At 35.4% G+C, this 24,855-nt stretch overlaps 1 protein-coding gene across 5 annotated transcripts in view; it reads left to right on the top strand.

Moving 5' to 3' along the window:
• The window catches only part of NLGN1 (neuroligin 1), a 602,150-nt gene that overhangs the window by 198,719 nt on the left and 378,576 nt on the right, over positions 1–24,855 (top strand). The gene's annotated exons all lie outside the window — the stretch shown is intronic.

The raw sequence follows: 24,855 nt of genomic DNA, 5'->3' as shown, positions 1-24,855 counted from the left end.
GATTTGTCGATTCTTAAAGTGGTATTGTCTATGTAATAACAATGCTGCGAGTATTATCAGATAGACGAGAGAAATTATTGTAACTTTGGTGTGGTCAGTCATAGTATATATCACTTGTTTTCTGCAATATCTCTTCTAAGGGACAAAAAGTAAGAACAATGCAATCCTTTTCTTTAGAGAGCTTTCAGTCTAATTGAGGGAGAAATAAATACTCAGTAGAGAATACTAAGTGCTATTCTACTTCATATTTTATAACAATATGAATGTATTAATTGACTTGTGTGTATAATATAGTTCCTTGATATATAAAAAGAAAAATCAGAACAACAAAAAGGGAGCCATAGAATATAAGCTGGATCAGTATGGACGAGGGATTGAGATCCATTTTTGAATCTGAGCAGCCCAGCAGCAGGAGGTTCAGTAAAGTCTGGGGTGTGTTCATGACTTCAAAAGAAAAGCATATTAATTCCTGACATGGAAAAAAGTTTTGTCATTTATTATTCTTATTTTTTTTTCTTTTGCATTGTTTTTGTGTCTGACTCTAGATCTTAAAACAAACAGATAAAAAAAACCCTCAATGTTACCTCATATTTGAAAGTAATATATAATTAAATTTTATATGATGATTCAAGTTGTTCTTGGAAAGTAGGAGAGGGAGTCAGTCTGTGCTTGAAAAGTCAAAAATATCTCCATAGAAGTGGTTTTATTTGAGCAAGACCAAGAAGAATGGATTATCTCTGGTATTAAAAGGAAAGAAAAAAAGACATTCTTTTACTTTTTTATTTATTCCTGCTCTTTTTACTTCAAAAAAGTGGAGATACTTGGTGACAAATGCACACATAGAGGTTGCTGAAACAGTATTAAATAGGCATACATATATTGTAGACAAAAGATACAGAAACTTAGGCGATGAGTATCTACGGAATTAAACAGAAATGCACAGCCCAGTTTCCTAGAAGCAAGGTCAGAAGGGTAATGGATTGAATTTCATAATTGTCATTCTCAGATAAAGAAAAAATATCTATGAATCAGAAAAATACACGAATAAAGTTTGTTTTTCTTACACTGTATTATACTACAAAGAAATTTATCACATAAGTTGTTTTTATTTGGAACCCCGAACAATATAGGAAATTGCCTTTATGTCATTTGAAGAATCAGAAGTATCCTCAGTGTATGATTATTTATATTAACACTCTGTAAAGGGCAAAGACTTAATAATAGATGCCCACTACTTCTACAGTGTCATTTCAGCAAAAAACTAACCAATTGCAATTCAAATAAGATATTTGGTCATTTCACTTATAATAGGATAAAGCTAAAAACCAATTTAGAGCAGTGGACAGTTAACTTGATTCATAGATTTCTTTTCTCAAATATCAGTTGTATCTACTGGGTTTTAATAAGGGCTGGATGGTAATCAATTTTATATTAAGTACTAAAATGATCTCCTGGAGCAGAGATTGTTTATTCTTTTAAAAAATAAATTTTAGATAGATACAAGTGCAAACTAAAGTACCTGTTTACTAATTTTTTTCTACCTAGTTGTTCTAAAATCATTTCAGGTGAACTTCAATAAAAGTAATTATTTAGTTATGCCAAAAACTTATAATAACCTGAAAGTAAGCATTTCAATTAGTGTGGCTGTTAGTTAAATGAAGTCAGATTTTTAAAAAATGTGTTTTAGGGACAGTCATATTGGGTCATTCATTGATTTATTTATTCAGCTATGCATTCAATGCAAATTGAGCAATATTAAGTATCAGGCATTCTGCTGGTTATTGAGGATATTTTGAAAAGCAAGACAGATGTGATCTCTACTATTCAGTAGATTACTAGCAATTAAGAGAAATAGAAAATAAATGAATAATTACATAAATGAGATCTTTTACATAGATGACGATTTAGTTCAAAGTTGACTTTCTTTACAACCATCTGTGTGATAAGTGCTAGAGAAATGACCAGTGCAGTGAGAAAAGAGCTAATCTATTCTCAACACTTAGAAAAAGTTTCCCAGGGGAAGTGACATTCAAGTTTCTATTTCTTATACTCTACTGAGAGTATAAGAAATCTTTGTCAAGATTCCCAAGGACCTCCAGATTATAGATTCCATTGGTTACCTCCCTGTTCTTAACTTACATGATCTCTCCACATCACAGGTCACAGGTAACTACTCCCTTCTTATAATTTGTTTCTTGGCATCACCCCAGGACTTTCTCTTTTCTCCCTGAAAGCCCCTTTGCAGCCTCCTTTGCTGGCTCCCTGCCTTACCCTGATCTGCGTAGGCTGAGGTGTGCATCATCATAGTTTTTGCATCACTTCCCTTCTTTCTCTACAATGTCTTCTTAGGGCATGTGTGGCTCTAGATACCAGCTCTATGGAAGTAACTTCCAAACTGTATCATCAGCACTGACTGTTCTTCAGACCTACAGGCTCCTGTGCCTACCTACCAACATCTCCATGTGGATGTCTAATAATTATCTCAAACTTAATGGCTAACATATACAGACTTTCTCAGTCTACATGTTTCACTGCCTTCCACATCTAGGTTATAATAATAATTGCAACAATAGCAATAGTAATAGCCATGTTCATTTGAGGACTTAGGTGCCAAAAGCTGTTTTAAGCAATTACATTAATTAAATTCCCACTGTATTAAATTCCCACTGTAACCCTATGAGGTAAGGTTGTTATTTTCCTGATTTCATAAATGCAGAAACAAATGAGTAGAGAGGCTAAATAACATCTCCTGTCACGGAGGCCAAACAGCATGAAGTGGTAGAACCAGGATTCTAACCCAGGCCTTCTCTTGGACAGAACACTGTACTCATAGCAGTGGCACCTCTGTCCATCTGGATGGTCAAGCAAAGACACAGCTTCTCCTTGATGTCTCTCTCCTTTATGCTCAACGTCCAGTTCATCAGCTTCTCTTACTGAATTGGTCCAACATGTATCCTGGCTCCGTCTCCTTCCCACGTCCCCCTTTACCAAACTAAGCCGAGTCTCCTTGAACCTCCGGTATTATTTTCCCTTTCCCCCCCACATATACATAATCCATTCTCTACACAGCAAAATCAGATTATCTTTTTAAAGCATCAGTTATTCCAGCTCACTTTCTGCTTCACACCTTCCAGTCGCTTCCCATTTTTCCCTTAGAACAAAATTCAAACTCCCTCCCTGCCCCGACAAAACCCTGCACCAGTCTGTACGTGTGTCCCTTGTCCCCGTGTCTCTTGGGTCATCTCAAAATGCTCTTCTCTGTTCCAGCCATCTTTTGTTCTCCATGGACAGATACCAAACTTGTTCCGATTTCAGAGATTTTACACTTCTTGTTACCTCTACCCCAAATCTTTGTGGGGCTAGTTCCTCTTCTTCTGATCTTGGTTTAAATGTCTTCTTATTAGAGAGACCAGACCATCCATGTTAATCGAATCTAAAAAGAGGCACCACGTCACAATTCATCTACTTTGAAAAATTCTTTGTATTACATTGATCATACCCGAATATTTACTGTTTATATTTGGTTTCTTTGTTTGTTGTTGTCTAGCTCTCCAGAGCTTGTAATAATAGTCCCTGGACATGGTATTTGCTTAGAAAATATATGTTGGCTGAACTTAAAGTGGAAGTGAATAGTCAATAGGTACTGATCTGATGTGGTCCTGGAGCAGAAAGCAAGGCTGAGTTTGAAAGTCTGGGTGAAAGCCAGAGGAACAGCAAAGCTTGACGCGTTAAAGGAACTGAGCAAACCCAGCCGGATGCTTTGAATCAGAGGTGAGCAGTGTCAAATAAGCATGAAACCAGGCAGCAGACCATGCAGCATCTTGTTAAAGATTTAGGACTTCTAAGAACAGTGAGGAGCAATGATGGAACATTAGGCAGATAAGTGACTTGATTGGATTTGCATTTTGAAAGGTGTGCTGAGTAGGCCTAGACCTCAATCAAAGTTGACATTCTGCTATGAATACTAGAAAAAAATACAAAACACAAAAAAACCCTAACACAGCTTGTGCAGTGATGCTTGGTAAGTTTGTGAATGAGGCTGATATTTTGCTCACAGAAAACTGAGGGGCCAGCTTAGCCTTGGCTGACTCAGGTGAACTTGACTATCTGCCTTTTAGATAAAGAGCACCAGAGATTTTGCCAATTTTTTCTCCTTTTTTCTTTTTTTAATAGTGAAAGAAATAAAACTAGAATTATAGAGAGCTCTTCTGAATTTCTGCTTTGAAGGAGTATAAATCAATATGATCAGTATTACTCCAGAGTTTGACCAATATAAGCAGTTGTAATAAATTACTGTATTACGATGGCACCTTATTTGTCTTTCTATGTTGTTAATATGTCCTCATTTAATCTCTTCGTTTTTCTTAAAAGGAGATATTATTTTTATTCGTTCTGGGAGGAAGTTGGGAGTATGTGGTTTATTGTCTTGAGACATTAAGATCAGTGATTTGGAATGAGACCTCAGAACATAGAATATAAATTCGCTCATTGCTAGGCAAGGTCTTCTTCTGGGTCCAGAACTGACCAGCTATTTCCAGGTACTCAAAGGACAACAAGGAAACAAACCATAAGCAAGATATTTAGTTTTCAGAGCAGAAGTTACCGCCTTAACTTAGGCATTCATTCATTCATTCATTCATTCATTCATTCATTCATTCATTCATTTCACAAGCATTTGCTAAGATCCCACTAGAGGCTCCTGGTAGTTGGGAGTCTGTGTTCACAGTGTTACAAAAAATCAAAACCAGTCCTTCCTCTCTGGACCTCACAACGAGTAAGGAAGATTTCCATTAAACAGAGAAACAAAACTATTAACACAAATTTTACTAATTGTGTTTCCAAACACACACACACACACACACACACACACACATACACACAAAAACAAATACAAGGTGTTAAGAAAAAGTATATCTGTGGAGGTGAAATGTAAACTGAAGATTTCAGGACAGGCCTCTTTGTACCTACCATGCTAACATAGGTATGGTTTTGGGTTTTTGTTTGTGGTTTGTTTTTCCCCCCATGCATTTACAAAGTTAAATGATAGTTAAAGTATTTTGAAATAATTATAAAATATGTCAGGTGATTAGAAGCAAAATAAGTCATTTAAACAAACAGCTTTGGTAAAAATGCAAAAGTCAAAACAAACAGACCACCCACAAACAACTGGGCAGTGTTCTCGATTTGAATTAAATGAGCAAAATTAGTTTATGAAATACAAACACACAGGGAAAGGATCCCAAGGGAGTGCCCAGTCTTTATCTAATGGTGTATAGGATGAGAGTACTACCTTAGGGCTTTTCAGAGACAATTGACGGTTTTCTCCCTCTCCTGCCCTGTATCTCTGAGAAAAGCCATGCTACGTAGTAAGGTAGTCACATTACTGGTTTTTGTTTTTTGTTTTAATTTACCTTTATTGTTGAAAGTATTACAAATGTCCCCTTTTTCCCCATTGACCCTTTCTACCCCACAACCACCCCTAGCCCCAGGCCTTCACCACACTATTGTCTGTGTCCGTAGGTTATGCATTTATGCAGAGAAAGACAAATATCACATGATCTCACTTATATGTGGAACCTAAAGAACAAAATAAACTGATGAACAAAATAGATCCAATGACATATAAGCATGGAACAGACTGACAAATCTCAGAGGGAAGGTGGGGCGGGGGGGAGGAGAGATTAACCTTACTGGTTTTTTAATGGAGATATGGGGTCTCTTTTCCACCATGGGTCAGTTTTCCTCTTTCTTTCAAACAGTGAGGCTTGGATTTTTTTTTTTTTTTTTAGGTTCATTTACATTCAATGATCCTTTCCTCCCTCTGATGATTCCTCAATAAGAAAACAAGGCAGTACTCCCACACCTTACTGTGACCTCAAGCTGTGATTCTGGATGTTCCACCCACTCTCACAACTTCACCTTAAAAATAGATTGCAAATTCCCCTGACAGGACACCTTGTAATACCATTCTTTCTACAGTCCTTCCTTGAACTACTAACTCCACAAACATTTGGATGCTGCTCTTTTCCCTTTGCCTTTCTATTTTTAACTGGCACAGTTCAAATTTTTTTTTTAAATACCTTATATTTATCTCCTTTCTATTATTATTGCTCTTACCTACTCACCTTGCGGTGCCAGCTCTTCTGATCTCTGAACCTCCAGACCCAAATTTACATCTTAGATGACCTTAAACATACCTTAAAAATACAACAGAACGCCATTTCCTTTCATTTTTTTCTGCTCTACGTTCCTGTTTTTCAGCAACCCTGGGATCCATTCCCCATGTTTCCTGCTGTTCCGGGTCTGCTGAAGTATGTTTTTCTCCTTAGCAAGCGGCATCTCCTGTTAGCTTTTGGAAAGGCCCCCCACTCAAGCCAGGCTCACCCCTCACTGCCTACCAGGATCATTTCCAAGGGCTTATTTGCCACATATAGCCACCTAGCTCAACCTACACAACCCAGCTGTCACCTGACCGGTCTGCAAAATCACCTTTAGCCAGCTTGATCTACCCCTTCCCTAGGCTCCCAGGCAGTCTCGCCTTCACTTTGGCATGCAGAAAGCCCACTCCATTTGTTATCGTTGTGTGTATTAACTGCCTAACATAATTGATGCCTCGCTACTGAAACCAGAAAATAAACACTGTGCTTATCTGGTTTTTCAATTTCCTCAAGACCGGCAGAGTGCTCTACATACAAAATTCAAGAGTCATCAATAAGCATGCAAATTTCTATCTCTCCTCTTCTCAGGATATGGTACAAATGTCTCAGGATACAGAGCAGGGAGAAAGAGTGGCTGGTAGCCAAGGGTGCACGTACCATGTGCATGCCACGCCTCACATCTAGTCCCACGAAAATGGCATGAGGTCTTATTGATGACTTATTGATACTTTTTCCCCAAGAGCAGTCAAGAAAAGCCCCTGGGTCCTCCAGAGAAATGCCCCATGTACAGGATCTTTCATGCATGAAAGCTGCAATCTATTTTAATCTCATTAGTGGTTGCTGCATTTACCATGCATTTGATATTGGCCTTATTCTGTTTCCTGCTTGATATGGGGTAAGTGAAAAGATTGGTGCTCATGAACACAAGGTATACATGAAAACATGATTGAATCACCACTCTTTGAATTGAAATATATGTAATTTTGCAGAAAGGGTAACCATTGATTTTATGTATGTAACAGGCTGTGAATTCTGTTTTTTTGAGCTCAGCTTAAGGGTTTTTTTTTTTGTAAAAACAAGGTGGAGAAAAAGGAAAAATGTTTGTAATTTCTTTCACTTTGCCTTTTTATGCTTCACCTCTCTTGGGTTGAATTGCAGGTGTTTAACTATTGCTACAAACAGACAGGTTGGGGTGAGAGATCTTAAAATGACGATTACCCGCATGCCTACCCATTTTCTCTAACAGTATAGATCGGACCGTATATAACTATTATTCTTAGAAACATTTTCCAAATATGAGACAAGTTGTATTACTTAACTGATCTATATATCAATAAAGTTATCATTTAGAAGCCCTTCTAAAGAGCTGAGACATATCCCTGAGATGCAACATATCCAAGAGAAATATTCATTTCTGTTCTGTTCTGTTATTTGCTAGCTCCTTCCTTGCATTTGAGCTTTGAGAAGCAGCATTTAGTTCCCTGAGAGATGTGTAACATACCCAAACAGAAATCAATTATTAAAAAGTGTTCTTGTGGCAATATCATTAGAATTATAGTACCAACTTCCCTGAAGAAAAAAAAAGAAAAAGACTATGTGATGATTTTAATGTCATTTGATTGAGTTTTCTTGACTTTGTATGAAAACAAGCTTTAGAAAATAGCATTCTTCCTTTGTAACAAATAAAAAGATTGCTTTATTGGATGGTATTTTTCCTTGAAATATACTACAATTTAATCTGTTTGAAGTCAACAAGAAATTTGTTTTTCAGAGTGTATATTTGACATTTTGTTTTAGAGCCAATCTGTAATCTATACCAAAGCAGACAGTTCATGTGTTAATATTTTGTTTTATTTTCTAGAAGAATGTACTTAAGAGGGACCACAGCAGAGATATATAATTTTCCCCTAACTCTAGCTTACCCTGTATGCAAATGAGTACAATCTACATATTCTTTTAGACATATTTCATCATAATTTATATAATCTTTATATTTAGACAACTCCATTTGTTAAAAACTTAAATCTTTTCGCCCTTCCTTTTTCTAGAAAGTATTTGTGACAACTTATGTGAGTATATACAATGAAACTATGTTAACATAAATAAAGGATGAGACCCAGAGGAAACAGAAGGCCTGGAAAGACAAACACACACACACACTAGCACCACACAGCCTAGAACAATTCCGGAGGTGCTGTCTTGGGCTCCACGCTGGAAACTCTACCAAGCTTTATTTATTTATGAATATAAGAAGGGCTGTGAAACATGTCAATTCTTCAGAAAATCAAAGGTAGTCTAGGCACTCATTTTTTCAAAAGAAGTTTCTCGTGGGATTTCATGTTCAGGGGACAGCTATATAAATAGTACTCTGAGTTGAAATGCTTGAAAAAGAAACAGGCCAAAGCCGGTTGCTCAAACTTAGTCATCAGGCGTGCCCTGTTCACCTGCAGCCACCTCCCCTGTGGGCTGTTACCTTTGCTCCACCTGTTCCTGGAGCCCAGTAAGACGGATCTTCCAGGTGTAAAGCAGGTGGGGCGGGGGAGATTGAAAATAAGTCAATGGAGTAGATAGGTTTCTATGCTATGTGTGTATTCTATAGGCAAATTTTCTAATTGGGTATTTGTATAATAAAATTACCAATCATTTTACTTCGCTGACCCACTAATACAGGTAGACTGAGTCAGTGGGGTTGCTGTGGCTGGCCCAGTTCACCTGCTGTCCTTAAGAGGAAGGGGTAATTGGCTTATCTTTTCTTTTTCAAAACTGTGTCATATGATAAAGGGCCCAAATTTGTTGTTTTCCATTATCCTCTTAAAAAGGTCAACTCCAGATTATCCTTTTTTATTTTCCTGTCCTTTGCTTTAGGTCCAGTCTTTACATAGAACTTTTTTAAAAAACAAAGCCTGCTATTTTTCTGAAATAGAATTAAACTTGTGTAATTTCAATTTATATAATTTTTCTATATAACTCAAGTGATATACAATAGATTTCAGTGGAAATTCCTAGGTGCATTAAGCTCAGTAAATCCCCATTAAAAATATCTTCACCTCATTTCAAAATTGTATGCTTAAGTACACATTTTATATGTTAGAAAATTGACCTGTTATTCTAGTCTTGAATGTTGAAAAAGTTATAGGCCCATTCTCTTAAATGTTCCTTCTAGAGATCTCCCTATCTACCACTTACTGCTTCTGGACCAGATAGCCAGTAGAAATATAATGGAATCCACGTATGTAATTTAAAATTTTGTAGTAGCTACATTAAAGAAAAGTGGTAAGAAATTGTCAAAATTAGTTTTAAACATTTTATTTTATTCAACCTAATATTTTATTTAACTGAAATATTATCATTTGTAGATAAAATCAACATGAGCTTATTATTGGGGCATCCTAAATCTTTTATACATGGAAATACAGTGTTGTATTTTATACTTACAGAGCATCTCAAACCAGATGCTTTGTTTTCAACAGCTAAAGTAAAACATAGCCTTATCCAAAAAATGCAGTTGCGTTGAACAGAAAACAGTAGGTGATACTGCTGCGTGTTTAAAATTTGTCAGCTAAAATTGTATAAATAAAAAATGTAGTTCTTTTCTAACACGTTTTAAGTGCTTAAAATATAATAGTGCTACATTTTAAGTGCTCAGTAGTGACATGTGGATAGGGGCCACAGTATTGGGCAGGGCAGCTCTAGACTCTTATTACTTAACTTTTTTTGTTATACTCATTTGTCAGGAGAAAATTATGAAGGAAGAGCCTTCAACTCATGGAAGTATTTGCAAATTATGTACATATCCCATGGCACTAATATATATTATAAAAATACATAAAAGACAGAAATTTTGAAGATGAAATAGCATTTAAAAATAATAGTTATAATGCTTTCAACAATAAATTAAAAATAAATAAATAAAATAAATAAAAGTAATAGTTATTTTACCTTACTCATTGTTAAAACACATCTCCTTTTTTAAAGTTATGTGTTTAAAAAGCTTCGTTATTCTTAAGATATTAGTTTTACATTTTGTCATCCAGAGATTTGGATGACTGGTTCTAAGATAAGTTTAATGTTGGGTTTCAATGGCTATTACAGATGAAAAAGATGATTCACAGAGTACACATTTAAGATTTAAGGAGCAGTTCACTGTTAATCATAGTATATTTAAATTCATATACTAGTCTTTATGATAATTCTGATGACTAAATTTTTTGTCAGATAGGATTAAATTGCCTTGGTTTCTTGGAACATGGTTGGCTACAAGCTTACTTTACACAGCAATATAAAGTGTCAACTTTGCCATTTTTGTGGCTTATTGGTCCTTGTAACATATTCAATCTGTGATTTACTTGCAGGAATCCTTTGAAGCTAGTTGCCCATGTGAGTGTCAGTTTTATTGAAATTTGATGACATAGATGATAAATCCACATACCTGGGATCATGTAGTCTGCAGTTTGCCTAAAAAACAAGGGAATTAATAAGGGCATAACAGGTTGCTAAGCAACGCCCTCCCTGCCCTCAGGAGTCCGCCTGCGCTGCATATGATGTGTGTGTATGAACTGTATTTAAACGGCGTGATTGATTTACATGCCCAGGGAGGGCTTCAGTGTCATTCTGTATATTACAAAAGTTAAATTTCTCTTTTCTCGTATAAAATATAAATATATGTTTTGCTATTTTCTTCCCACACTCGTTTGGCTCATATTGTGACTCCCTTGGGTGAGCACTTGCTTATAAAGACTAGTGATCTAAATTAAAATGTTCCTTAGCACCAAGAGTATGATTGGCTGACATTATATACTGATATTGTGACTTGAGGATTTTTAACTTATTGACCATTGGTAGCAGGTTTCATGTATCTAATATACATAACTAGAAATATTTTATTAACCAACACCAAACACCATGATATTCTTAAAGTAGACTAGAAACTTTATATGGGTTCTTTCAGCTTTGACAGTATACAAAAACCCCATCCAACAATCTGGCAGCCTTAATGTGGGCCAAATCCCTACTTAGACCTCCTCAAACTGTGCCCAGGAGAAGAGCACAGAAAACTGTGCCAGCCAAACCACCAATGCATGAGGAACAGAATAAAAATCGCTATTTTAAAAATATTCTCATTCACTTCATGAGAATTCAAAGTGAGCTTTATTACATTTCAGATAAATGTACTCTATTGAAAGGTACCGAGAAAGTTTTTTAGCAAAAGCATTTTTAAGGGATAGTTTAAAATGCTGATAGAATTATGTAGATAGTTATGGTTTTTCATTCTTAAATCTTCTAAATAAAATTTTTTAAAATGCTGATAGAATGATTAATTTTTATTTATTTTTAAAAATAAATTTGGAGTCTAACCATGTATTGTAAATGCCATGTTGATAACGAACAATTGAAAAAAAGTCTTTTTTTCACATTTTATGGTGTGAAAAAATCTTAATATGTCATTTTTTTTTTCTATTTCAACTTGATTGTAGTTTTTATATCCTTTGCTCAGCCTTGTTATATTTAGTGGCTAATACCAGTAAAATATGTTCTGTTATTTAAAGTTTTTTATTTTCATTCTATTCCCCTCAAAATATGAAGCCTTTTATTAGTCAAAAATAATTGATGTTGACGCCCTGCTCTCTGAAGCTCAAGAACTTCCCAGCCAAATTAGTTGGATGCTCATCTCTACTTAACATGATCTGTATTTACATATTGCTTGATGTGCTCTTTTCCACTAATGAGAAGTAGAACTAAGAACAACGCATCTAAAGAATGGTACAATTGGAATCACCGCACTCCTCATTTTGAGCTTTTATTTTAGATTTTAAAATGCTTGAGGTTCCCAGATGAAAGATTAGAAATCGTCTTGTCTATGCTCTCTAATAGCTAAGAGAGCCTAATCTAAACTGAGATTATGGTTTTTAAATAGGTCTTATAGTAAAGCAAAATGCAGTGCATTTGAGCCAACGCTCTGATGGTAATGGTATTACTTAAAGCAAGTACGCCTGAGACATAAAAAGATCACAGAGTTGCACACAGCTTTTCATTGCTTCAGTTCAAAGTGACTGATGGCATCGACCAGAGCAAGTGCTATGGCTCCAGCGACGTGCATGCGGGCAGCTGAGCATTTAGGGAAGGAGGCAAGAGACTGTGTCGTGAGCATTGCTGCTCCAGCCGCGATGCCGCAGTCCTTCAGGACAGCACTCAAACTCCCTGCGCCTGATTTCTCAGAGGTTCATTCTGAGGTTCCATCTAATTGTTTTAGTTGCATTGTCTTGAAAATAAGGGCATCTGGTGAGGGTGTTAATGATGATTCATTCATTTGAAAAATAATTACCAAATGGTTCATTTATCCTAGACTAGATATTAGGGATACATAGAGGAATGAGACATATGCTTTCTCTTCTCCAGACACTGACTGATTTGTGAAAAAGATATGTAAACTTATAAATTATACCGCTATATGAAATATCTCATTTATTCAACAAGTATTTATTCATCACCTGTTAAGTGCCAGGACAAAGTTTCTGGTTCATAGTGATTATATTCTAGATGGAAGTAGGAAAAGATGTATAGGAAATAAACCAAAAAAAGGTACACTACAGAGGAATAAGTACTTTGGGGAAAATAGAACATTATGATGCCCTATTAGCAATGAAGTGGAAAAGCTACTCTAGATGAGGGGATCAGAAAAGACTGTTCTAAGATGGGGCCATTCATGTTGAGACCTAAGGAATCAGTTGTTCTAAAGCCCGGTGGCACAGCATCCTAGTGGGGGGAGGAAACAGAAAGGGCCAAGTTTCTTAAATTATAATTAGACTACAGAAGGCAGACCAGGGACACTGGAGCTCAGTATATCAGGAGAGAGTGATTGGGGATGGACTTAGGGATGGAGGCAAATACAGGTTATACAGGGTCTGTAGGCTGAGGTAAGAATTCCAGTGAAGTGATATAAATGGGAATATGCTATTTAGGGGCACCAAATTGGTTCTATTATCTTAGAACAGGGCAGAGAGTCAGTGAGAAAAACAACTCGGAAGAGAAGATGCCTGAGCTGCATTTTAAAGAATGACTACGAGTCAAGCCCAGTAGAGCTGAGGTTCAACACGTGCAGGGAACATTAAGCTGTGCGTTATTATCAGATGAAAATGTGAGGAAGGGAATAGAAAGTAACATCTCACTGTGCCAAGAATTTGGAGGTATAAGTAATAAAGGGACACTACCTTAAAAGACCTCATCTAATTTTAGGAGCCCCACAAAAGTAAAAAAAAAAAATTGTACCAATTCCCTCATTAATATTAGACATGCCTAAAGAAATTAAAAGATGTTTTCATAATCTTGAGTTCGCTAAAATTATTCCTTTTATTCTTCTGACTGAAACTTCATTATATGTATATAAGATGCTGTGATTTTTTGAGTTACTGTCATATCAAATAGACACTGTTTTAAACATTTATTAATTTTGACATTGCAGATTTCTTTTTTGTAGTGCAAATCCTGTCTCTCATTTTTTTTTTAGGAGTTAAAGAGTTTTTTAAGCCCTTACAAAGCTTATAAAATTTAAAAACTACACTGAGAATATATGTCCAGAAAAGGGGACTGGAGCATCCCCTTTTGCATGATCAAGGCAGGGGCTTCCCAGGTAATAAAAATCCTTCAAAATTCATCCAAGTAACATTCACAGAATCCCATGCTAGGTACTGTTTAAGGTACTGGGGACACAGCAGCAAACAAAACATGTAAAATGATCTTCCCTGTTTTGCCTCATATCCTAATGAGAAGACAAAAGCAATAAACAGGATAAATACGTAAAATATAGAGTATGTTAAATAACGATAGGACAGAGGAGAAAAATACATTATAGAAGGTAGACAGGATATTTGAAAATGTAGTGAATTTTGATAGGGTGGCCAGAGAAGGCTTCGAATAAAGACCTGGTTGAGACCAGACCAATAGATCTCAGGCGGAATGATGTTCTAGGCAGAGGGAAAAGCAAAAGCAAAGGAATGGGGCTGAGGCAGGGCCTCCTGTGTTCAAGAAACAGCAACTTGGCCTGCAGACGAGTCAAACAGTGTCCTGGAGGGCGGGGATAGGGTCGGTGACGCCGCCCCCGGAAGGAAACTGGCTTTTTTCTGAGTGACATGGAAAGGCATTGAAGAGTTTTGAACAATAATGCCACGGCCTAGAGTGCTTTTTCCCCGCCGCCTTGGCATCTGCGAGGGGAGTCGACTAGGGCGAGACAGAGCGCGAGCAGGGAGACCGGGGGCAGGCAGCGGCCCCAGCCCAGGCAGCTTACAGCAGGCGCTCAGCGCAGGGCGCTGGGAGTCGCCGGGTCCTCTGTTCCGAAGGCAGACTTGACGGGACTGGAGGGATGGCTTAAAGGGGGCAAGGATGGCTGCGAGGGGTTGGCCCTTCGGCGCACCGGGAGGGAAGGGAGCTTCTGCGTCCTGAGAAGCAGGTGGCTCGAGGAACAGCGTGGTGAGCGAGGCAGCTCAGCTTTGCACACTGAGTGTGAAATGCCTGTTAGGTTTCAAAGTGCAGGTTTCCACTTGGCCATTGGATATGCGTGTCAGGAGTTCAGGGAAGAGGTCCAGGCTACAGAGACATTTGGGAGAAATTATTGGGTTTCTATAGTCCAAGTAATCGTGATTTTCAGGGTTAGGATTCCTTGGAAGGGTTAACTTGATTTGTTTTCTCAAATGCATTTCATTCAGATTTCTATTTATTCTTTTGCCCTCTTGTATTCTAACAGTGAACATTCAGCCCATCTTATTTAATACTTTGCCTTGAGCATAGTCATATATGTAATGGTTCTGAAAATCATCTATGATGTTTTATTCTTACCTACAGTAAACAGCTAATTGATCCCAAAATGTTCCACAGAGTAGACGTAATATTTTCCAGATGAGTTTTAGCAAGTTATAGAATTACTGGACTTTGGAGTATACAGGGGTGGAGTTTAGAGTTGTTCATATAGAAAATAATAAAATAATGAATAAATAATAATACAAGAATGAACTGTTCTTCACATACAACTGAAAACCTGCTTTTGCCCACCTCTGTATGTATACATGCTAAAAAAGAGTCTTTATAGCAATCAATTTATCAATGTTTCCATGTCTTTAAATTGTTTCCCTGGATTTATGGGCATGTTAAAGAGATACCTATTTAATACAATAATCTCTGGACATAGCCCAACCTATACCAACTCATTGAGATTCTAAGTCTCCTGTTTCATAGGTCAGTTAATAGGATTCTCTTTAGCTCCAGGCTGTTATAACTTATGACATTCACATGTATGTTTTGCTGTGGTTTTAGTTAAGGGAAGTCAGGTAGCCAGCAAAGCAGAGAGAGCAAAGAAGACTGCCAGACTTGAATCTGTACCGTCAAAACAACAAAACAGGTCTATAATAAACAACAGGTTCATGCTTGATATGCCTAGAGTGTCAAGTGCAGTACACAACAGGCAAGTTATTTATGAAGTGACCCTCTTGAAAATATATAACTCTTACAATATGAATCTCATTTCTATGTCCTTTTAACAAAATAAATTGTCGCTATCTGCCTATTTAGAACACATGGTTGTTTTATTATTTTTTAAAATATGATGACACCACATAGCTAGTAAATATTGAAGAAATCCAATCCATGCAACAAATGGAACATATAACTTTTTTTTTTAATCTCGGTTGTGATATTTATCTTTTTATAATTTAGGAAAAAGCAATGTTCTTGAATACAAAACAAGCTATGCCAGTATTACTCATATATTATTTACATCATAGAAGATATAGTACTGATGATGAATTCATTGCCATATGCATGTATTGGTTATAAATTTTGGTAAATATAGAGGATATCATATCATATCATATCAGTAAAAATATACCTGCAAATTTGTGAAAACTTTTCATTGAGAACCCTTAATCTAGAACTTTGGGGGACTCATGGGAGAGTACCTACTGGATGTCACAGTCATACATTATTTATTATAATTCAACAGTGATATATAAATTATCTAGACAGAAATATTTGGATTCCTTTTTCTCTTGTGGTTTTTTTCATTTACCTTAAAAGTAGAATAGCCAACCTATCATTAATTATTAATATTTTTCATGCAGATTGGCCTAAATTTTGCTTTATTCTTAAAAGAAAGTGAGTTCTTCTGACCACTGGATCATTAACGATTTCATGTTTCTTCCAACACAGAGACAGCGTTTTATTAACATTGGAAAGCTTTTCTTACATTGCCTATTCAGTCTGTTTCTTTCACATTTCACAACCTCATTACTCCTCAATTTTCTACCACATAATAGGGTTATTATTTTTTATTATATGCTATTCCTTAGTAATGCCAAGGCTTGTATTTGTATCTCTGCAAAAAGAAATCTCTCAGTTTGCTATAAAAGTTTATATAAACATTAAAAACAGATATATAAAATACCTCCCTTTAAAGAACAGAAAGATTATTAATACACAAAAGACTACTGTGAGCTATCAAAGCTACTATTTTCTTGAGTTACTAAATTTTGTTAATTTAAGAAAGTATGAAAAGTTCACTTCTAGACCACATTAAAAATATATTATTATAACTAGTTTTTACTTAAAAAAAAAATACATGTGCATGGCAAAGTAAATACATAAATAAAGATTAGGAAAGAGGAAGCAAAGTGTTTCCTTTTATCCCAAATTCATGACCCTCATAGTCTTGAAAATCTCATATAAGACTTTAAAGATTTTTATATACTCAAGTTTATATATTTTTACATAGTCAAATTTACACACTTTTTCTTCATGGCTTTAATTTTCTCTGTATTGCTTCATAAACCAAGATTATATGGTCTTTTCAAATCAGCCTAAGATTTTTTTTTAAGAATCTCATTACTTTTATGGCTTATTTTTCAATTAAACTTATAATTGTTTTAGGATTTATTTTGGTATGTAGGAAAAAAATGTTGCTTTTGTATATGGAAAATAAAGATCTAACTTCTCTCCTCAAATCTATGTTTTCTTTAAATGTTGGACCCAATGTCATTTTTGATTAACATATATTTTTCATCAATTTAAAATGCTAACTTTTCGTAATCCAAATTAGTATTGGGCTTATGTACACACACATTCATAGTCTGGACTTTCGGTCTGTCTTTTAGATTAGCTGTATGCATGCATATGCCCATACCAAACTTACTTAATGTAGCTTTATGATGCATTTTGTAGTTGAGCATGGCTAGTTTCTGCCCCTTATTATTCTTTATTTTTAGAAAATATCTTACCTTCTCCATGTATTATGTTTTTCTACATGAATTTTTGAATCAGCTCATTTAGTTATAAAGCTTTATTATATTTTTATTGGAATTTTATTAAAAATTACTTAAGGAAGAATATATTTCACAACGTTGAGTTAGTCTATAGAAAACATGTAGTTTTCTATTTATTCAAGTAAAGCTTATTTGTATAGTTAATTTTCATCTTTACAAATGGTCTGACACTTCTAAATTCTATAATAATAACAATAACAATAAAAACAATTACCATTTAGGGAGCACTGTCTTTTTCCAAACACTGTTACAAGCTATACATATATTATCTCATATAATTCTTGCACTATGGAATTACATAAATGAGGAAATTGAGCATCAGAGAAGTTAAGTAATTTACATATGTTCACAGTTATTTGGAGGCAGCACTGATTATAAAACCCAGATCTACACGAATGTAAAGCTTATGCTCTCTTACCTTGCTAAACTATATCTCTATTTAATCACTCTACTTTTGTAATTTCTCTTGAAGTTCGTAGTGATGTTTACAGCTGAGTCTAAACATTATACATCTTTATCAGAAAAACATTATTTGAACATATTTTCTACATTTCATAAATGATTATTGTTTCAGTATTATGTCATACAAGAAACCATAAGCATTGACAGTGCATAGACAAACTAAAAGAGGAAAAGCTCCTCAATAAAAGTTCTGTTTAATTTGTAATCGATAGTCAATAAACTTTTCTTTGCTAAAATTTGCCTGGAGTAATCATTTAAATTTGCAACAGAATTTAGGGCCCAAATCTTTTCTTTGGGAACACATTTTATTGTCAATAATTTAAGTCAATGGGTTATTCATTTTCATAGATACATGTGTTATTATTGCATGTAATATGTAGATAATAATAGATTCAAAGTTTTACACACACATTCTTTTATCTATGACTTTATCCAAATCCAAGAAGATTTAAAGTAACATTTGAATGCAACAGATACATAAAATTCAAAGTTTTAACATTCTATCTGTCATGAATCACAATCCAAGAATGCTAGATGTTTCCTTCTGGGAGGGAAAGGAGAAGTGGTCATCCGTTTAATCTTGAAAATTAGAAACTTAGAACAGGAAAACAAATACAGCGCAATAGATTCAAGGAAGTAAGAAAAATAATATATTTGCATATTGCTTTGGCATTTATTAATTGTTTGCACAGTTCTTATCTCATTTGATCTTCGCGGCATCTCCTTAAAGTTGGCCAGGTAAACATTAATTCTATTTTGTGTGTGAGTCAGACTCATTGATGTTAGCAGGGATGGCTCCACTGATAGGTGCTGTATGCCAGAACTGACTTGCAACCAGCTCTCCTCACTCAGGATAAAAATGGAACTTAAAAATGAATAAAATAAACTAGTGAACAAAACAGATACAGGCATGGATATAGGGGACAGACACACTGAAGTCAGAGGGGAGGGGTATGGGCGTGCTGGATGAAAGAAGGTGAAGAGATCAGCCAAAGAACATGAATGCATAGCCCATGGACACAAGGACAGTGTGGTGAGGGCCAGAGGGAGAGGAGGCAGGGCTGGGGACAGGTGAACAAAGCAGGAGCGGGTGGGAGGGAAAGAGGGACATCGGTGTCAGTGTCAACAATAGAAAAAATGGTTTAGAAAAATCTATAACACAAATCTATGCCATTATAACTATAGGGGATATTGAGGGCGCTACAATGATTTATAGTACAATCCTAACTTTATGATGCCTAATATATCAAGTCTCAGCCATTGCAATTCTGTAATGACTTAAGAGTCTTATAACATAAAAGTAAGACATATATTGACATTTTAAAGTGTTATTTCTACTGTGAAGTTTATTATTCTTTGTGGTTAGCACTACATTACTATTTCTGTTTCTATTATTACTACGACTAATAGTATGGTAGTAAAAGTCATAATACTAATGATAACAATAATAAATGTTTATTGATTTATAGACCATACTCTACATGCAAGTTGGAGGATTTTATAAATTTAATTTTAAAGAAAAATGTATCAAGTCCTGACACTATATTCTTAGAAATAAAACAATATAACTTTAGGAAAAATTATGGTTTATGGATTTTTTTTAGCAGCTTCTTCTAGGCAATTTAAATCTGATTGACCTTGTTAATTTTACACTTTAATGTGGTATTTTGACTTATGAAAGAACATCCTAGATTTTTGAGACTCAACTTCCATCTCCTCCATGAGATTCCTATCACTATCCCTGTATCATAATTTTTCTATATTCAGACAGTGTGGTACAATCTCATTGGTGTCATCAAAAGTTAGAACAGTATAGCATTCCTTATCACTTCAAGTTAAAATGCTTATTTCTGGTTTGGAATTTTTCCAAAGCTGTTGACAAATTGATAATACTGACATGTAGAAAGGGATCCTGAATATATAATTACTTGCTAGATGGATCTGAAGACCCCTATGTTGATCTACTGGGTAGCATGATATTCATTTTTGAAAAAACACTATTATCCATGTTATGAAAATCATCTAAAATATATTTACATAATAGGCATTAATATCTCCTTTGGAACTTTTGAATCCTTTCCATGTATTTACATAATGGACTAAATAAATTTAAAATTACATGCTGAGGAAATAATTTTCGTCTTTTTTCCCCAAACCATACATAAAAATAAAAAATGGGAAATTAAGAGTGCTCCATTTTCACTCTTAATTCACTTCCTTGCTGGCTCATCTTATAGCTACTTTATTTTTTAAAGATAAAAAAGAGTTTTGTTTTAAGTTCTAACTGCATATAAAATTAAGTAAAATTATACATCTACTTTAGAGTAACATTTCTATTAATTTAGAAAGTGTTTATCTATGCCTAAATATACTCATCATAGAAATTATAGATTAAAGGACAGTAGACATAGGCAAGTCTCAATTCTTTATGAGGTATTTGAACATTGAGTAAGAGGAATGGCCCTCACCTGAGGTAGACTGTCAGGTCCTCTGAGTCTTAGCATGGAAAAAGAAACTCTGTGACTTCTTGAGCATTTAAATTCAAATTTCACTGTATAATATGTTCTACATTTATATCCACATATTAAAGTGCTAATTGATTTTTCTACTGCAAAGCATTTTCCCAGCACACTTTAATATACATTTAAGTTATTTTTTTGACTGTGGCAAATCAGAAAAATATAAAAGAACAACTAACCAAAAATGTGACTATGGTGAATTTCTGTACAGAGGAGGGAGGCGTGAAAGGGGCAGAAGAATATATACTATTCTAGCCAATACGTAGGTATTCCTGATCTGAAATTTTTATATAATCTCAAAATTTTGTTAAGTCAACTTGTATTTTTATAATATCTTTATTGAGATATAACTGATATACTAAAATCTACACATATTTAATGTACACAATTTGATGAGAGAAGATATGCATATGCCCAGGAAACTATCAGCACAATCAGTTTAATAGACATACTCATCACCTCCGAAAGTTTCTTTACGTACCTTTGTTGTTATTGTTGTGTTTATTTTGTGGGTTTTTTTGTTTGTTTGTTTGTGGCAAGAGCATTTAATCTGAGATCTAACTTCTTAACAAATGTTTAAGTTCATAGTAACAGCATCAACATTAGGCATTCTGTTGTACCACAAATATCTAGAACTGATTTTACATAATTGAAACTTTATAGTAGTTGAAAACTGCCAGTTTCCCTCTTCCATTAGCCTCTGGTAGCCGCCATTCTATTCTCTGCTTCTATGAATTTGACTATTTTAGGTACCTTGTATAAGTGGAATCATACAGTATTTGTTTTTTTGTGCTCAGCTTATTTCACTGAGCTTAACGCCCTCCAAGTCCATTCATGTTGTCACAAATGGTAGGACTTCCTTTTATTTTAAAGCTGAATAATATTCTACTATATGTATTTCCTTATATATATCCCATGATATGCATTTTCTGTATCCATTTGTCTGTTGATGGACATTTAAGTTGTTTCCATAACTTGGCTATCTTGAGTAGTGCTTTAACAAGAAAATCATATTTTTTCAATTTTACAATTGGCACACCTACAACTGGAAAAAAATTAACTAGTCTGACTTTGATTTGCAGAATGAGAAATGGTGCTGCTCAGATAAGTGATAGGGGGCAATGGCAGAACTGAGTGTAGACCCAGATTTTGTGATTCCCAAGTCAAGGCTTGTTCTTCCACCCGGTGCCTGGTTAACCTGAGCATTTTGCTGAGTGTGAACAGGTGAAATTTCATACCACCTGGTCAACTTTGCATTTTGACCAGGGAACATTGAAAAACCTATTTTGATGATCAACTATATAAAAACAAAATTTTATTTTTATCTGTTTTCACATTGATTTACAGCCTTATAAAAGATGTATGCCCCCCCCACCAAAACTTGGGTAGTTAATATTTATATATTTTGGATAATTACATTTATAATATTTTGACCTACTACAGATTCATGAAACATTTTATCTTGAGAGTTATCTTTTAGCCTTTTAGCCTTTATTCAGTGATTTGTTTATTGCATTTATCAAGTGAAAAATTGCTTAGTAATTTTGTATGCCCTTGAAAATTTAAATCCTTTGTTTAGTACAATAAATAACTTTTACCAATCACAGTCTTGAAGTCAATTCCACTGCAATGAATGTTCAATATGAACTGGGATTTGTTTGCTTGATTTAATGCTAGATTCCTAGCCCTAATTTCCTGCCTGTTATGCAAGAGCCTTTCAAGAAATATTGGTTGAATGAATGAATGACTCACTGCTGCTTTTCTATATAATTGGAGAAAAGTGGATAATGATGTTGATGGAGTTTCAGAATATTTCCAAGAACTTCTGAATTGCTTAGAGAGAGGAAAAAAAAATTGGGACTTATGATTGCTGAGGCAATGGATTCTATACTCATAGTGTGAAATTGTCTCTAAGTTTGGAATCCTAAGAGTATGTGAATAAAAATGTGATGTGCTAGCAGTCTAGTTTGACTGATGCTTCCCATGAACAGTCTTACCATTTTTGAACTATATATTTTCTTCTGCATGTATCCACCCAGTTCAAGATACAAGAGTGCATAAATTATTTTTTATTAAGCAAATTATGTTTTATTAGTTTAATTTTATATTAAACTAAACTTCAAAGAGAAAAATGGAACCATCACAGTATTCTTTTTTTCACTCCTTGAACTGAATGACTATTTTTTTATACAGATTAGGATACAAGCCACTAAGTTATGTCACCTTTGGTTAATATGAATAGAAAAAAAAAATCCATCAATATTTTCTTAATTCATTAAACTTAAATCATGTAAGTCAATAGTTGTTGCCCTGTCATTTTATTACTTTTTTATTTTATTTTTTAGTTTCAAATTAATTTAGAGTGTTTATATGTATATAAATTTGTCATGTTCTTAAACATCGAGTTTTTACCAGTGATGAGCTAGATCAAGTCATCAGCATGATGAGACCCAAAGACCTTCACAGGTGCTTTAAAAATTGCTGTACACTTTTTAAAATTGTAGTAAGAACTTTTAACATAAGATCTACCCTCTTAGCAAATGTTTAAGGTTGTGTAGATAAAATTAGGGACAATGGGAGAGAAGAAAATTCACATGGGCTGACTAAAATCACTGCATCACATCAGGAAACGTGTTATCATGGCTGCAGCTAATAGCCCTACTATTATTTTTCCCACTTACCTGATAAAGCAAGTGCGGCAATGAAAAATATTAAGTACCTTGAAATATCACACCTCTGGTAAATGGAAGATGTGGGCCATTTGAACCCAGAGACAACTTGAGGCAGAGACTCCAGCCTAACTAGTGTGCTGTTTCAAAAATTAAAACCTGGGTTAAGGTTTATCTTATATTTAATTTGACAGACAAATTAAGATCAGAAATGTAGTGACAGTTTTTGAGGCAAAAAGATATGCCTGGACTGTGATTAAGAAAATATGGCAGAAAACACGTGGGTACCTATTGGTGGGAGGCTATAAGGAGGATACACACCACTTACCCAGGAAGGAAGGAAGGAAGGGAGGGAGGGAGGGAGGGAGGAAGGAAGGAAGGAAGGAAGGAGGGCTGCACTAAGAATATGAGCATGAAAAGAGAGGGGGTTGTTGTTCGTGAGGATCTTCATAGGACACCTTATGAATGAGTGAAGGAAAGAGTCCAGCATGAAGCTATGTTTTTTCATATACCCCACCCAGGTTTTAATTCTTGCAATTTACCTGTAAATTGAAGTCAATTAACCTCATTTCTTCTAGCAGCCCTGTGGAAATGTAGATGCCATCCCATTTGAATAATTATAAACATACAGATGATTTTACACTGTGAGCCGAGAAGCTACTAGCTTTATAATGATAATTCCCCACCCTGTTTTTTTTTTTTTTTTTTTTTACAACATTGAAGCAATTCTAGAGTTTTTGGAAATATTTGAAAATTGCCAATAACTATCTTTATATCTATATCTATATTCACCTCTATATCTATATTTATATCTATATCTATCTATCTCGAATCAAATACCAGTCAAATGTGACAATTTCATGGCAGTCCACAAAATTGCTGTTGTAATATTGTAAGTGGGTCATTATTTTTAATTTATACATTTCCCCCAAATATACATCATCTGGTATGACTTTGCTTCGTCCCGCTTGGGTGGGAGTGTACTTGTCCATTGAGGCAGCTCTGGAAAGTTTCGAGTCTAGCACCTGAAGTAGATGAAATGGGAGGATGTTGGCATTCGCCAACTGGATGGCATAGGAGGAGGTGGTCCAGGGGTGTTAGAGCGTGGGTTCAGTCATTTGCCTATTTGCTGATTTATGTTTATGGGATGGTGCAGTGCAGATGCCCAGTGAGCAGTGACAAATACTGATCTGTCTAGCTCAGGAGGGCACTGCTGGTTGGAGAGGCACATTCGGATGGTATCTTTAGAAGGCACAGCTGAAGCCATGGGTGAAAATAAAATGACAGAGAAATATCAGAGAGCAAAATGTATTGAAGGTAGACACTTTGGAAAAATCTGTGAGAGTAGAAGATTAATACAGCAAAGAAGATGGACCAGCGTAAGTAGGAAGAAACCCAGGAATGGAAGGAGAGCCAAAGGATGAAATGATGAAAAGCAGTGGTCGGTCCTCCAAAGAGGCAAGGGGAAAATGCTGGTGACTTTGGAGGTCATGGGTGACATTGGGGAACATAGTCTTTTTACAGAACTATAAAGCCAGGATTCAAATGCCAAATGATTAAGGAGCATTATTTTCAATGGGGAAAAAGCAAACCTCCTAGACTGCTCTGCCTGGGAATTTGGTGGTGAAGGGGAGCGAAGCAGAGCAAAGGAAAGGGCCGCGCTGACTTTCCTGCACCCTGGGGCAGTGGGCGGTGTGCATATGGTACATGCATTCGGGGGGTGATCCCGCACACGTTTAAGGGA

The sequence above is a fragment of the Miniopterus natalensis genome, chromosome 6, assembly GCF_054644295.1.
Source record: "Miniopterus natalensis isolate mMinNat1 chromosome 6, mMinNat1.hap1, whole genome shotgun sequence".
NCBI lineage: Eukaryota > Metazoa > Chordata > Mammalia > Chiroptera > Miniopteridae > Miniopterus > Miniopterus natalensis.
This window is presented reverse-complemented; position numbering and strand designations above follow the sequence as displayed.